Source organism: Nicotiana tabacum, chromosome 21 (genome assembly GCF_000715075.1).
Source record: "Nicotiana tabacum cultivar K326 chromosome 21, ASM71507v2, whole genome shotgun sequence".
NCBI classification, from domain to species: Eukaryota; Viridiplantae; Streptophyta; class Magnoliopsida; order Solanales; family Solanaceae; genus Nicotiana; species Nicotiana tabacum.
The window spans coordinates 1,433,707-1,447,276 of record NC_134100.1 but is presented as its reverse complement, the minus strand read 5'-3'; positions in this window follow the sequence as shown (position 1 = coordinate 1,447,276).

Sequence of the window (13,570 nt, the reverse complement as noted above, 5' to 3'; positions counted from 1 at the left end):
AAGCGCTGCAATCAGGAGCCCGCCTGGAAAACAAGGGAGTATAATTTAAGTTTTAGCTTTCAAATTCTTTGTTTTGTCTATTTTGAAATCAGGAGCCCGCCTGAAGAGTAGGGAATACTTTCAAGTTGAAGTCAGGAGCCCGCCTGGAGAGCAGGGAATACTTTCAAGTTGAAGTCAGGAGCCCTCCTGAAGAGCAGGGAATACTTTCAAGTTGAAGTCAGGAGCCCGCCTGAAGAGCAGGGAATACTTTCAAGTTGAGTCAGGAGCCCGCCTGAAGAGCAGGGAATACTTTCAAGTTGAAGTCAGGAGCCCGCCTGGAGAGCAGGGAATACTTTCAAGTTTAGCAGTCAGGAGCCTGCCTGGAGAACAAGGGATTACAATTCAAGTTTTGGTTTTCCAAAATTCTTTGATATTCGGCAATGTGATTCATTTTACACTTACACATGGGCCACATACCCAAACTGGGGCAGAATATTTTCTTTGTTTTTGTCTGTTTTGCTGAAGTCAGGAGCCTGCCTGGATAGCATGGGAATACATTCATGTTTCGAAGTCAGGAGCCCGCCTGGATAGCATGGGAATACATTCACGTTTCAAAGTCAGGAGTCCGCCTGAATAGCATGGGAATACATCCAAGTTGGAAGTCAGGAGCCCGCCTGGAGAGCAGGGAATACATTCAAGTTCAGCAATCAGGAGGCCGCCTAGAGAGCATGGGAACACATATCAAGTTTAGCAGTCAGGCATCCACCTGGAGAAAGGGAAAACATCTCAGATTACAATTCAAGGCGGTAACAAATGGCTTTCACCAGGAGAATATAAGTCAACAAGGCAACAAGAACCACAAGAGCAAGTTTGAAGAGATAGATAGGATTTTTGTAATGCATAGATCATAGTCTAGCCTAGATTCTTTTTATTCTGACATGGTGTAATAAGGGGTTCAGTAAGCAGTAGTAGCAGCAACAACAACAGTGAAATCACAGCTTCATGGTAGTCCCAGCTACCAAACATTCCTGAACTATACTGACCTGATACCTTTTTAGCCAAGGATATGTAGGCAACCTCGGAAACAGGGTGCGGTCAAATATTTCAAAAAATGCTTCTCATGGAGTGCCAAGCAGGCAAAAATCCCTCATCGTTGCTCATTTTATCTTTGCCCGAAAACCTTTCGTGTCTCCGAACAAAGAGGGGCAGCTGTGAGCACGTGATTTTTGCCTCGCATAATTTGCTCCTACTGAATTCCCAAAATTAGGATTTTGCTTTTAATTATTTGATTTTTAGGAATTAATTGCATGATTTTGTGTTTATTTGCATTTTTGTGTGCATATTTAATTTATATAATTCATGAAAAATACAAAAATAGTGCATCTGCCTTTAGGACCCAATTTTATATTTTTTAGGATAATTAGTTATTTAATATTTAAAAAATGAAGGAAAATCACAAAAAAATAGTTCACTTTGTATCTTTAATTATTACTTTTCGAATTTGTCATAGTTTTCTTTTAAATTAGGACTTAATTAATTTTTGAGGAAACAATTAGTTTAGTTTTGAAATTAAATCAGTTTTTTCTATTTTAATTTGTATTTAATAAAAAACTGAAAATCAAAAAGAAAAAGAAAAAAAGAAAATGAAAAGAAACAAAAGGTCTTAACAAGTGACCCAAATTTTTGGGCCAAATCCACCCCAGATGCCCGTCCAAATCACCCCTTACCCGGCCCAAAACCACCCTGACCCGGTCCAGTCTCCCCCTTGATCAAAATGACCCCGTTTCACTTAGGATGGATCTGAGCCGTCGAGGTTGATTGATCTAACGGACGAGAAGCCTGAGTCATTTAATATATTAGTGTCCTAACGACCCTACCCCTCCCCATCTCTCGTCGTCTCCAACACCCTCAAAGACCCCAACATAATGCCACTGTGCACCGCCGCCGGAAATCGCCCTATGGCGGCGGTAGGTCTCCGATGGCCATCAAATTTACACCCTAGCTCCCTCTCCTTCTCCTCATTCCAAATCCACACCCCTTTTCCCTCGAATCATACCCGAATCTCTCGAATCTTGCTCAGAAGCTGCAAACCCTAGCTAGCCGCCCCAAATCCTCCACCGCTGGTGGCGGCGCCACCGCAAACTGCCACCAAACCTACACCCCAAGACCCCATTCATCTCCTCTTCCCAAATCCCTAACCTATGTCCTTCGAATCCCACTGGTTCGTCTCGAATCTTAAATCAAAAACTAGACCAGAAACCTAATCTTTCCCAAATCACTCCAACCTAACACCCCAGAATCCCCAGAGTCCCCTCTTCCCCAATCTCAAACTCTTGACTCTCGAATCATCTTCAAGCTCTTCGAATATTGAATCCGGGTTTGGCTCCTAAAGTTTGAAGTCGTTTTGTTAAGCCTGTTCACATGCATGACCTTGGGGTCCGTTTTCTCTTCAAGCTTTGAAGTCCGGACTTGGCGAAACCAATATTGATCTTTTGTTTTTGACAAAGAACGAGAGATCAATATTATTTTGGTCATGTCCCTGGTTTCCACTAGTTTTTCAGTTCATGTTGGTAAGTTTCCTTCACCTTTTCTGTGTATTCTTATTGTCTTACTATCTGGTCCTATTCTCTTTCTTCTGCCCCTCTCCAATAACTTTTCTTCTGATGAAATTAGGTAAAGTTCAAGCTCTGAATTTAGGTTTTCTTTCTCTTTCATTAGTTATTTGATATTCATGATGTGTCGTGCTAGTTTTCTCCTTTGCTTGTGTTTGTTTTGCTCATTTTGCCATGTTTGTTTTTATTTAAGATGTGTTAAGTTTCTGATTGTCGTTTCAATTCTCATGTTCAATTTTAAATCTCTTTCCCTTTGTTCTGTTTTCATTCTTGAAGTCCGTTTAGTTTGTCCCCCTTTTTTGTTTGGTTTGAATTTTTTTGTTTGGGCTTCAATGGACTGGATTTGATTGATGATTGAACCAAAGACCATAGAAAATGGGGTTCATTCTAATGGGTCAGCCCAGGGTCAACTTGACCCATAACCCAGCTGAGACTTAAGAGAAATTTCAGGGGTAATTAAGGGTGGTTTGGGTAAAACACTTAGGGGAATCTTGCCATAACCACCTAAGAAGCTTCTCAGAAGGTGCATAATATACTTACTTGGTTAGCAAGTCAGAAAATAAAGGACTAAGTAGCAAAAAGGGAAATATGAAAAGGGTCAAAAATGAAAAATCTGATTTCTTTAGGCTGCCCTAGTGCCTTGCCTATAAAGGCAGCTTTTCTTGCCTTTCAAGGCAGAGTTTGAGAGCTGGAAATCCAGAAAAATATAGAAGCTGCATAATTTTACTATAGACTGCAAGAGTTAAAGGACTTGAAAGAGAAAAAAATCTAAAAATACAAACGGCTGAGTGCTTGTACTGTTCCATTGCATTTTTAGCAGGCTTTAATTTGTTCAGTTTCTGAGATAATTTTGATTCAGTTGATGTGGAAATGGTTTGAATTTAGATTTTAAAAAGCTTGGTTTGAAGTTGTTGTAGTCCTAGCTCGATTGGGGTTACTTTTATTACTATTTCATCTCAAATTCCTGGTTTGAACTGGTTTGCTGAAGCTGTTGTTTTGTTGTTGTTACTGTTTCTTCACCTCTTTCCTTTTAATCTCCAGGTACAAATTCTGAATCCTTCATGATGTAGATTTCAATTTGAATATGGAATAAAGGAAGTGCTGATCTTTCTTGATGTTTATGTGTTTAGTCATCTGTTCCTAATGTTGTTTAGTTGGTCTCTGTTTGATTAGCCAAGTTTTCATGTTGTAATTAAATATTGGACTGTTGAAATGTTGCATTAAGGGCTTCGAGTAGATTAAAATGTAGTGAAGTTGTTTCATCCTTGGCTAAAGATGAGTAATCGTTGTTTTGGATGTTAATCTCATGTTTAAGTGTGGGTTAAAAATGCAAAGGGTAATCAGGATATTACTGATGTATTGTCAAATAGCATGTGAGTGATTTTAGTTTAGAAATGGTGTAGAAGTTTGAAATGTTTAATCAATTGGCTTGAATGTGGAAATTCAGAAATGAGCATGTTTATTTTGGTCTTACAAGTTTCAGTAATATCTAATTCATAGTATTTCATGGATTAGCACATGAATGTGTTGGAACTAAAAAATGGCTTGGAACAATTGTCTGTTTAATTATCATCAATGTTTCGATGTCTAGTATTTGTTAGTTCGGACTTTGGGGTTGTTCAATATCGAATTCTTGGATCTGTGATGTTTGGACTTTCTTGTCACTGCTAGTATCCGGGTTCAAAACGAGACCACTCGAGCTTCGACTTGAGAATGCCTCATCTTGGGCTCAAACAAAATTTGTTGCAGGGCCCAGCACTTTGTGCCATGGTTATTCCACTACGTCATTGGGCCTCACTTAGTCATAATTTTAAACTCCCGATTAATTTCAACGTTGGTTTCATTGGTTTTTTTAGCAAAGTCTTTGTAGTCATTTGGGTTGTGTCGTGTTAATTAGTAAAACCAATCATGGCCCTCCCGAGCTTAATTAGATTTTATTTTTAAATAAATTGAGGTGAGCCATTTAAATAATATAAATAGTTGTGGCCCTCCAAAAGTAATTTGAATTCTTTCTTTTGTTTAAAAATTGGAATCGAGGTGTGCCATGCCGAATAAAATCTTAAAATGCACGGCCCTTATTTAGTTGATCTTGAATATTTGAATCCTTAGAAATCGAGGCGTGCCATTTAGCGAATTTTTCATGGCCCTCGCAATGTTGCAAACGCGTAGTTGTTTTAGGCGTGTTAGTTTAATAATATTACCTTCTTGAATTTGGGTGCGCATTTATGTGACCCAAATCCAAATCTCAACGTTAGATAAAATGTGTTGCGGATTGCGGGTGCATTTATGTGACATGGTTTGAAACATATTTTAAATGACGTTACAATCTTCCTTTAATTAACTAAATAAAAGCGGTTAAAAAAACTAAAATCTGCACATAGGCTCACAGTTATTTAAAATCAGATAATTAAGCTGAATATAACAGTTGAGCGACCGTGCTAGAACCACGGAACTTAGGAATGCCTAACACCTTCTCCCGGGTTAACAGAATTCCTTACTCGGATTTCTGGTTCGCGGACTGTAATATAGAGTCAAGCTTTTCCTCGATTCGGGATTCAACCGGTGACTTGGGACACCATAAATCTCCCAAGTGGTGACTCTGATTTTAAATAAAATAATCCTGTTTCGATTGTCACCTTAAGTTGGAAAAAACTCCCTTATATACACCCTTCTCGGGGAGTGTAGTAAAAAAGGAGGTGTGACAGATCCATGCCGATGGGGCTGTAGCATCAACCCTACATCAAGCAGTGAACTTCGAGTGGAATCACCAAGAGGTAATTATTCACGGCGATGGTAGCAATCCCATATACAGTTGCCAGACCATCCCAGCAATCGGAGGAAGAAGGAAGATAGGCGGAGAAACCTACCATCACATTGAGCGAGTCAACGCCATGGACAAGGACAAATGGTGGGATAGCAAAATTGAAAGTATACTAAATTGGTGTGGATACGAACCTGGCAAGGGACTCGGCAAGAATCTCTAAGGAATCGCTAAGCCTATCAAGTTGAAGAAATACGGTACCACTTTAGGTTTGGGATATGAATACACTTGGGAGGAATTCAACCACTGGTCGCCACCATGGCGTAGTCCCTAATACCCACTGGATCATCTAATACCTTGCTTGGGACAGACTTTCCAGCCTGCCAATGTCATAAATGGGTCGGGAGAAGAGGAAGCACTGGCGGCGATGAGGAATTTGTTGTTGGAAGATGATAATATGGACTGTTGTGTCACTTTCGAGGAGGAGGGGGAGGAAGGCCCTTCTATACAAGTTGTGAGCCGAGGAGCACGCCTAAAAAATTGGTCCATCAGAACTACCAGGGCCCGGAAAGCTTTGGGGTAGCAAGGTTGAACAAAGCACCATGTATTATCTTTATTTTTCGCTAATTGACTTTCTTTCCGCATTTTTAATATTAAAATAAGAGCTCCAATGTTCAAAACAATTATGAAATTTATCAAAGCATTTCAGTTTCTTATAAATCTTGCTCTTATTACTTTTTATTGTTTACTTTATTTACACAGTATTACTATTACTTACCTTGATGAACCGATGATTGTGACATGCAACGAGACAACGCAACAAACAGATATAGACTCAGAAGAAGATGATATACCAGAAGAGGTTGTTAAAGAGGTTGAGGATTTTGAGAACAGACCTAAGTCTAACCTGGACGAAACTGAGATTGTCAACCTGGGAGATGCAGAAAATGTCAAAGAAACACGAATCAATGTTCATCTGTCACCATCAGAAAAGAAAGAGTACACGAAATTTCTAAGGGAATATGAGGACATATTCGCCTAGTCTTATGATGACATGACTGGTCTCAGTACATCTATTGTAGCTCACAAACTGCCAACCGATCTGACATGTCCACCAGTAAAACAGAAGCTTAGGAAGTTCAAACCTGACATGAGTTTGAAAATCAAGGAAGAAGTCACCAAGCAAGTCAAAGACAAGGTTCTCAGGGTAGTAGAGTATCCAACATGGTTAGCCAATATTATGTCAGTGCGAAGAAGGACGGGAAAGTTAGAGTCTATGTCGACTATCGGGATCTCAACCGGGCCAGTCCGAAAGATGACTTCCCCTTGCCGAACATACACATTCTAATTGACAACTGCACCAAGCATGAACTATAGTCGTTCGTTGACTGTTTTGCTGGGTATCATCAGATATGGATGGATGAGGAAGATGCGGAGAAAACGGATTTCATTATGCTGTGGGGGATGTATTGTTACAAGATGATGTCGTTCGGGTTAAAGAACGCTGGGGCCACCTACATGAGGGCCATTACTACTATTTTCCATGACATGATACAGAAAGAGATCGAGGTGTACGTAGACGATGTCATCGTCAAATCCAAGAGAGCCACTGACCATATCGAAGATCTGAGGAAGTTCTTCAACAGACTAAGAAGGTACAACTTGAAGCTGAATCCCGCGAAGTGTGCATTCGGGGTTCCTGCCGGAAAACTACTTGGGTTCATTATGAGTCGTCGAGGAATAGAACTGGATCCGTCTAAGGTCAAAGCCATCCAAGAATTGTCACCACCGAAGAACAACAAAGAGGTTATGAGTTTCTTGGGAAGACTTAACTACATCAGCCGGTTCATAGCGCAATCCACTGTCATTTGTAAGCCAATCTTTAAGATGTTGAAGAAGGACACTGCTACCAAATGGACTGATGATTGTCAGAAAGCCTTCGACAGAATCAAGGAATACCTGTCAAAGCCGCCAGTTTTGGTCCGCTCGAGCTAGGTAGACCTCTATTACTCTACCTCGCAATATTGGATGGAGCTTCTGGTTGTGTTCTGGGGCAGCATGATGAAATGGGAAGAAAGGAGCAGGCCATCTATTATCTCAGCAAGAAGTTCACACCCTACGAGGCCCGATATTCTCTATTGGAACGCACCTGTTGAGCTCTGACTTGGGTAGCTCAGAAGTTTAGACACTATTTCTGTGCCTATACCACTTACCTCATATCAAGGATGGATCCTTTGAAGTACATCTTTCAGAAGCCCATGCCCACTGGCAAGATAGCCAAGTGGCAGATCCTGCTGAGTGAATTCGACATTGTTTACGTGACTCAGAAGGCAATCAAAGGACAAGCACTGGCAGATCATCGTGCTGAAAATCCCGTGGATGAAGAATACGAGCCTCTAAAGACGTATTTTCCTGATGAAGAGGTATCTTTCATAGGGGAAGATATCGTAGAACCCTATGATGGTTGGAGAATGTTTTTCGACAGAGCAGAAAACTTCAAAGGAATTGGCATAGGAGTGGTCCTAGTATTAGAAATCGGCCAGCATTATCCGGTGTCTGCCAAGCTCAGGTTCCCGTGCACCAACAACATGGCCGAGTACGAAGCCTGCATCTTAGGGCTCAAGATGGCCATTGACATGAACATTCAGGAATTGCTAGTGATCGGAGATTCAGACCTGCTTATACATCAGGTCCGAAAAGAATGGGCAACCAAGAACTCCAAGATACTCCCTTATCTGCATCATGTACAGGAATTGAGGAAAAGGTTCACAAAGACAGAGTTCCAACATGTTCTCAGAGTTTAGAATGAATTTGTCGATGCATTGGCTACCCTATCATCCATGATACAGTACCCAGACCAGAAATTCATTGATCTTATTCCGGTAAAGATCTATGATCAGCCAGCTTACTGCACTCATATAGAAGAAGAAGCGGACGGAAAATCTTGGTTTCATGATATCAAGGAATATTTGACGAAAGGAGAATATCCAGAACTCGCAAATCCTACTCAGAAACACACACTTCAGAGATTATCTAACAACTTCTTTCATAGCGGAGGAACCCTGTAAAGGATGACTCCTGATTTGGGATTACTAAGGTGTGTCGACGCAAAGGAAGTATCCAGGCTATTGGAGGAAATTCATGCAGGGACCTGTGGTCCGCATATGAACGGCTTTGTCTTAGCCAAGAAAATACTCCGAGCTGGTTATTTTTGGATGACTATGGAAATGGACTGCATCAAGTATATCCGAAAATGCCATCGCTATCAGATACATACAGACATTATAAAGGTGCCTCCAAACGAGCTTACGGAAACAAGCTCGCCATGGCCGTTCACCGCTTGGGGAAAGGATATTATCGGACCTATCAAGCCTGCAGCATCAAACGGGCACAGGTTCATTCTAGTGGCAATTGATTATTTCACCAAATGGCTTGAAGCAGCATCGTACAAAGTAGTGACTAAGAAAGTGGTAGCAGATTTTGTCCGCGACCGCATTGTTTGTCGGTTTGGAATTTCGGAGTCAATCATCACTGATAATGGTTCCAATCTCAATAGCGACCTGATGAAAGCCATGTGTGAAACCTTCAAGATCAAACACAAGAATTCTACAGCTTACAGACCTCAGATGAACGGAACTGTAGAAGCTGCCAATAAGAATATCAAGAAGATACTGAGGAAGATGATACAAAAGCATAAGCAGTGGCACGAGAAATTATCATTTGCCTTGTTGGGATACCGCACATCAATCGGGGCAACTCCTTATATGTTAGTTTATGGTACAGAAGCAGTCATTCCCGCCGAGGTAGAAATTCCCTCCTTAAGAATCGTACAGGAAGCCAAACTTGACGATGCAAAATGGGTAGAGAGTCGCTACGAGCAGCTAGCTCTTATAGATGGAAAGAGAATGAATGCAGTTTGCCACGGTCAGCTCTATCAGAACAGAATGTCCAGAGCCTTCAACAAAAGAGTCAAGCCGAGACAGTTTACACCGGGGCAGCTGGTGTTAAAGAAGATTTTCCCACATCAAGAGGAAGCCAAAGGGAAGTTCTCTCCCAACTGGCAGGGTCCATACATGGTTCACCGGGTCCTCACTGGGGGAGCCCTCATACTTGCAGAAATGGACATTGAAGTTTGGCCGAAGCCAATCAATTCAGATGCAGTGAAGCGATACTATGTGTAACTTTTATGCTTTCCTCATATGATGTAATTTGAACTACGACTGACCTAATTCCCGTTTAAGAGGGGATACGTAGGCAGCCTTATGAGTTCGGTCACAATTCAATAAAATTTCCATTTCCCCCGCTATTGGAAACTGGGGCAGAATTTTGAGGACCCTCAAAATTCCGAAGTGATTTAAGCCATTCGACGCAAGCAGCCGTCGGAAGCAGCAACCCAGTAAACTGGGGCAGAATTTTGAGGAGGACCCTCAAAATTCCGAAGCAAGAGAAGTTGCAGTATCTTGGACCACGTTGCAGTCGTCAGTTTATCTAAAGAAAACTATTCTTAATTATGTATTTATTGTCACATTTCTTTACTAAATCATGCATGTTTGTTACCAAAGTTGCTTCATTTAGCAACGCTACCTCAATGATACGCCCAATATCATTGGAACGGAGCCGAGCAGGTCAAGCAGAGCCAGCGAGAATACGAACTAACCTCCCCCTTTATAAAACTCATGATTTTTATTTGAATATAGGCGCTTGAGTTGAAAAATCATCAAATATACTATACACTCACGAGACTCACATTGCTCAGGAATATAACTCCCAGAACCGTTGCACATATTCACAGTTGATATCCACACGCAGTGCTCCCAGCAGACATAGTATCCCCAGCAGTCGCAATGCCTCGATCCACTATCAGCTAAGAAAATTCTATCATCATTTTGCCCTTTTTACTCTTTGCATAAGGCTACCTTTCTGCCTTCCGAGACTAAGCTCTGTCTCCATCTACATTTCCTGCATCGCATAAGGCTACCTTTCTGCCTTCTGAGACTAAGCATTGTCTCCATCTGCATTTCTCTACATTGCATAAGGCTACCTTTCTGCCTTCCGAGACTAAGCATTGTCTCCATCTGTATTTTTTGCATTGCATAAGGCTACCTTTCTGCTTTACGAAACTAAGCATTGTCTCCATCTGCATTTTTCTACATTGCATAAGGCTACCTTTCTGCCTTCCGAGACTAAGCATTGTCTCCATCTGCATTTCCTGCATTGCATAAGGCTACCTTTCTGCCTTCCGAGACTAAGCATTGTCTCCATCTGCATCTCCTACATTGCATAAGGCTACCTTTCTGCCTTCCGAGACTAAGCTCTGTCTTCATCTGCATTTCCTGCATTGCATAAGGCTACCTTTCTGCCTTCCAAGACTAATCTCTATCTCCATATGCATTTCCTGCATTGAATAAGGTTACCTTTCTGCCTTTCGAGACTAAGCATTGTCTTCATTTGCATTTCCTGCATTGCATAAGGCTACCTTTCTGCCTTCCGAGACCAAGCATTGTCTCCATCTGCATTTCCTGCATTGCACAAGGCTACCTTTCTGCCTTCCTACACTATGCTCTGTCTCCATCTTCATTTATTTGCATTGCATAAGGCTACCTTTCTGCCTTCCGAGGTTAAGCTCTACCTCCATCTGCATTTCCTGCATTGCATAAGGCTACCTTTCTGCCTTCTGAGGTTAAGCTCTACCTCCATCTGCATTTCCTTGCATTGCATAAGGCTACCTTTCTACCTTCCGAGACTAAGCATTATCTCCATCTGCATTTCTCTGCATTGTATAAGGCTACCTTTCTGCCTTCCGAGGTTAATCTCTACCTCCATCATTGCATAAGGCTATCTTTCTGCCTTCCAAGACTAAGCTCTATCTCCATCTGCATTTCCTGCATTGCATAAGGCTACCTTTCTGCCTTTAGAGACTAAGCATTGTCTCCATCTTTCCTGCATTGCATAAGGCTACCTTTCTGCCTTTCGAGACTAAGCATTATCTCCATCTGCATTTCTTTGCATTGCACAAGGCTACCTTTCTGCCTTCCGAAACTAAGCTCTATCCCCATCCTGCATCGGTTGAAATATCGCCACCTTTTATTTACGTCTTCCATCGGCTGAAATATCGCCACCTTCTGCATTTCATGGGCTGAAAGATTGCCAATTTGTCCAAAGGCATCATTGTTCGGAGGCACCATTTGCATAGCCCGAGAACGCCATGCCATGGCCTGAGTACCCCATTTTATCTCTTGCATATCATTATTCAAAGGCATCATAGTTCAGAGACATCATTCTCATAGCCCGAGAATATCATTTCATAGCCTGTGAATCCTTTATCATATGCTTCATAGCCTAGGACGTCATAGTCCGAGGACGTCATCCTAACCGTCCGAAGACAACATTCATGGTCCAATGGGAACTTGCATCACGTTTAAATTTATGCACAATATATGCTCATTTGCATGTAAACCGGCTAGCAACGGCCGTCTCAGCATGGGCGATCTCGCTCCAGTTCCCGCAGCTTATCAGACTCCGACCATCCTTCTCAACCCAAACATCGCGTCCCCTTTTCAAAATCTCCATCGGTATATTCCGCCAATGGATCCAGAACTACATATGGCATGATTCCTGTAAGACCAGGGATATGTAGGCAACTCAGGAACCAGAGCTCGGTCAAAATTCTTCAAATCGTTTCGTTCGGTCAAAATTGGCCATCATATCTTTACCCGGCAACTCTTTCATCCTTCCCGGGTAAAGAGGGGCAGTTGTTGATACCCAATTTTTCCCTATGTATTTTTATATACAAAATACTTTCAAAATAGCCTTTATATGCATACATAAGCATACCCAAGTGTTTTAGTATTTTTCCAATCTTTTGAAGAGTTTTTAAATCAATTTACTATCCATTTTAGCAGTACAAAATCCGTAATTATTCCCAAAATCATCAATTCTGGTGAATAATTTATTTTATTCCCATATTTATACCAAAATATAGTTAATATAATTTTTGTATATTGTTACAAATTCATTTGGTATTTAAAAGACTAAATTGCATATAATTGCAATTATAGCCTATTTTAAGATTAATAGCATTTCTATAATTGTAAAATTGGCTTCTATTTTTAAATCAATATTTATGCGTTATTAGTTAGGTCAGTACTTTTAATTTGTTTTTAAAGTCTTTTTCACTATTTTCATAAAATAAAAGAGGAAAATTGGCTATTTAACATTTAGTCTATTTCTATTTCAATTACAGCCTCATTCCTTTCAATTTTAACCTCAATTTGACCCCAATTTTGCCCATATTAAAACCAACCCAGTTTCAATTTGGATCCAACCCACGACCCAATTACAAACGACCCAACCCGTTCCCCACCTACCACTTAAATCTGGACCGTTGATCACTCAAGATCAACGGCCAAGACTCGCCCTTCCATAATTAAACCTAAACGACTACCTAATCTCCCTTCATCTCTCAAAACACTCTCAAGCTCCCTAAAACCCTAGCCATCTCCCACCTTATTCTACCATGTTTCCACCGGAATCCGTGGCTTCTCAGGCCATGGATTGTTGGTACTCACCCCCCCTCCACCATCAAACCATGGTTGTTCGAAGCTTCGAGGCCCGACTCTGATATCTCTCTTCGGATCCTTCTCAGATCTGTAGATCTATGGCTTCTCTGGCCATTATTCTGGCATGTTCAAGCAAAATGAGTCTTTTCGACTCAAGATCGGGTTTTCTTCCAAGCCTTTCTCATTTATAGGGTTTTTCTGAAACCCTAAGCTATTCAAGGTTTTCTCTAGTTGTTTTCTTATATCTATGTTGTATCTGTGTTCTAATGGAATTTTAAAACGTTTTCCCCAATCTTCTCTTTCAAAATTTGTTTCCCTTCGATTTAGGGTTTTTGAAAAAGTTTTAAAATGTTTCTGACTCCTCTTCTTCTTTTCTTTGTGTGAATCTGTCTATGCTATGTTTTATGTTCTCTTTTCTATCTCGCATGTCCTTCTCCTATGTTCTTAGGTTTTCCTTATTATGCATATTCTTCTAATGTGCTCCGTTCTTTCTTTTACTAGTTTCTATATCATGCTTTCACACGTTTATCTTATGTGTTCGTTTAACCCTGTATTCCTTTACTGTAATTTCTACTAAGCTCTTAGTTCTTATTTGCCTTCTTCTGGACTTTGTTTGAGTTCTTTCTAAACATGTTTCATTTACTGTTTACTTAAGTTTA